Raw genomic sequence first — 3,459 nt, forward strand, 5'->3', positions numbered from 1 at the left:
ATGGCAAGTGGTGAGCCATGGGTTAAAGGGCAGCAGGAGGTCCCAGTATACTTGCAGCTGCCGGACAGACACCTTACAGCGATGTGTGTCTAGGAGACCCGCCAGAGCACGAACTTGGGGTGCTTGGCGTGCGGATAGACGATTACCCATAGCGGAGGGGAAAGGAAGGGGGGGTTGTTTACCGAGCAAAGAGAATGAGGTAAACCGTGGCCGCGAGGCCGGAGGAGACGGCGAGAGCAGAAAGCAGGACCCTCTGGTAGCGGGAGCAGTCTGGGGGGGGCGGTTGCAAAGAGACACACGGCGCCAAACAAAGAAACAAGGACACAGAGGACTACAGCAAAGTAATGGAGGGGAAGAGGGAGAGTGTCAGGAGGAATGGGGGACATAGGAAGAGAAGACGAAAGGTAGTCGCGGGCAATAGCCGGGTTAATTCGGGAAGGGAGGAGCGGCCTGGGCGCGGAGCGGCGAGGGAGAGGCGGCTCCGGACGTGGAGCGGCGAGGGAGAGGCGGCTCCGCGGGGCGGCAAGGGAGAGGCGGCCCTTACCTTGCAGGCGAGGAGAAGGGGAGTTGGAGAGGCGTCCGGGCGAGCGGGTGGTTTTACTGGACCGTTGCGTGGAGAGGACCAGCCTCACACGGGGCACCAGTTCTAAGTCGGGTGCTAGGCGCCGGCCAAGGCGAGGCGCCGAGCGGAAACCGCGGCCCGGGGGCGGACCCGGCGGGGGAGGCCGGCGCCGCCGCCGCGCAGCGGGAGGCGGGCGGGGAGGGGTGGGCAGGCGAGGCCGGAGCCCCGCCGCTCCCCCCCGCCGCCACCCGGCGACCCGCGGCGCCCGAGTTGCCCGCACCGGCGCCCGCCGGGCTCCCCCGGGCGCGGCCGCGACGCCCGCCGCAGCTGGGGCGATCCACGGGAAGGGCCCGGCTAGCTCAGTCGGTAGAGCATGAGACTCTTAATCTCAGGGTCGTGGGTTCGAGCCCCACGTTGGGCGCCAGTTGCGGTCGCAGTTAACTCGTCTGGGGGGATGGCGGCCGGTTGCTAAATCCTAGGCTCTCAGGATTGCTCGGAGGGTACCGGCGGCGGGGGCTCTTTCCCGGAGGCGAGGGCGAGGCGGGGGACTGGCAGTGGCGTGCAAGGTGTGGAGGGCGGCGAGAAGAAACAGGCGGGACACGTTTCTTTGAGGGTGAAGAAGCCAAGAGAGTTTATTAGGGGAGAGTACAAGCTTATATCGGGCGGTTTAGAGGGCGGGGTAGCTGTAGGGGTTAAAGGCTTGGATTGGTTCTGAGAGGGCGCAGAGGTGCGGGTGACTGAGCTTGTACCTCGACTTACCAGGCCTGGGCCAGGGGACCTGATATCACCCCCTGGGGAGGGTAGTAGGTACGGGCGTGAGTGCCCTCTGCAGCCCCCCCGAGCCTGGGGAGCGAGGTCAGGGCAGCTCCCTTTTCCTCACCCAAAATGCCACTGGCAGGGGAGGCTTGCCGGAGGAAACCGCCTTTCTCCCAACTGCCCTTTCCCCACTTCCTTATCTTACCCACTCACTCCCTGGTGCCAAGGCCACTCCTGCCACCGCCAGCGCGCATGCCCGTGGCCAGAACTACCCCCGCCCCGCTGCAACGGTTCCGGCGTTCTCTCAGAACCAATCCTAGCCCCTATCCCTTCAATATTGCCATTTAAGGCTGCTTCACCTCCTTTCCAGCCCTGCCCTTCTTACCAGCCTATATAACCTGTAATCACCCCTGAATAAATCTCTTTGGCGCGTACTTCTACTGGATGAAGAGTGTCTTGTCCCTATCGCCGCCCTCCATACCTTGCACGCCTCCCGCCGAGGACCCCGGCCACGTCCTCCGCCTCGCCCTCGCCTCCGGGAAAGAGCCCCCGCCGCCGGTACCCCTTAAGCAGCCCCGAGAGCTGAGGGCTCAGCTACCGGCCGCCCCTCCCCCTAGAAGCAGTAACCGCGACCGCACGGAGGTTGTATGAAAAGGGGCGGGAATTGCTCCGGCAATGGGGAGGGCGGGAGTTGCTATGGTAACGAAGAGGGTGGAGGGTGCGGGTAAGGCACGGGGCGGGGGGGTTCTCCGGCAAGCCCTCCCCAACGGTTGTACTTTGGGGTGAGGAAATGGGGCCTGCATTCGGCTCCACTTTCTCAGGCCCGGGGGGCCATGGAGGGCGCTACCGCCCGTGCCCCACTACCTTTCCTAGGGGCTGATCAGTTCCCCTGGCCCAGGCCCAGGAGCTCCCTGTCCAGGCCCAGCCCGGGTGAGTCTCTGGCCTTGCTCCCTGCTCGCAACGAGAGAAAGGAGGACGCGCTTGCAGAAGGCTTGGCGCGGGAGTGGGGGTAGGGGGAGCGTTGCCCCAAGGGTTGCCTTGAGGTGTAGAAGGCAGCCAGGGGTTGTTAGCCAGTAGGGTGGAAGGAGCGGCGGTAACTGCCGGTAGCGGCTCCGAGGGGGAGCTCGCCGAAGGGGGAGGTGGGAGTGGGAGGCCCCAAGCGTCGCAAGATGGCGGCGCGGTGGGCGTGGCTAAGACACAAGATGGTGGATCAGCCCCGCCCTGTGAAAGGGTGGGGCCCAAGGCATAAGATGGTGGACTAGCTCCGCCCTGTGGAAGGGCGGGGTAAAGCATATGTGGTTTCCGGCCCAGCTTAGGGCTGATGTCATCGCCGGAGCATTTCCTCCCCTCGATGGAAGAAGAAGGAGGAAGTTCGCCATCTTGGCGTGGCGCAGTGTTATTTTGCTTTTTGGGAGTCACCTCGAGCGCGTTGTTAATCTGCTCGACTAAGGACTCCGTGTCTGAGTCATGATTGAATTAGTATCGCTATCTGAATCTGTTGACTGGGTTGATAGGGCCTCCTTGGATTTAACGAGGCCTCGATCAGGGGGGAGGGAGCCTTGAAGGCAGGAGCGGATGGTTATTAAGGTGGGGAGCAAGCCGGGAGGGAAGCGCTTGCTCTCATGTTCCATGGCATTAGTGACTCGATCAATAAGACGATCATAAGTAACAGGGTCCCAAAGATGGCAAGTGGCGAGCCATGGGTTAAAGGGCAGCAGGAGGTCCCAGTACACCTGCAGCTGCCGGACAGACACTTTACAGCGATGCGTATCTAGGAGACCCGCTAGAGCACGAACTTGAGGCGCCTGACATGTAGATATACGATTACCCATAGCTGAGGGGGGAGGAGGGGGGGTTGCTCCCGAGCCGGGCCGGCCCGGCTGGCGGGGAGGAGGAGGAGGAGTTGTTTACCGAGCAGAGAGAATGAGATAAGCTGTGGCTGCAAGGCTGAAGGAGACGGCGAGAGCAGAAAGCAGTGCCCTTTGGCAACGGGAGCAGTTGGGGGGGGCGGTTGCAAAGAGGCACACAGCACCAAATGAGGAAACAAAAATACAAAGAACTACAGCAAAGTAATGGAGGGGAAGAGGGAGAGCGTTAGGAGGAACGGGGGTCATAGAAGTGCGCATACAAAAGGACGAAGA

At 62.6% G+C, this 3,459-nt stretch overlaps 1 non-coding gene across 1 annotated transcript; it reads left to right on the forward strand.

The window, feature by feature from the left end:
• The first annotated feature begins 910 nt into the window (after window positions 1-910).
• TRNAK-CUU lies at window positions 911-983 on the forward strand. The gene has a single exon. It is a non-coding gene; the product is annotated as a tRNA-Lys (tRNA).
• Window positions 984-3,459: the final 2,476 nt, after the last annotated feature.

This window comes from Choloepus didactylus, chromosome 3, assembly GCF_015220235.1.
Source record: "Choloepus didactylus isolate mChoDid1 chromosome 3, mChoDid1.pri, whole genome shotgun sequence".
Classification (NCBI taxonomy): domain Eukaryota; kingdom Metazoa; phylum Chordata; class Mammalia; order Pilosa; family Megalonychidae; genus Choloepus; species Choloepus didactylus.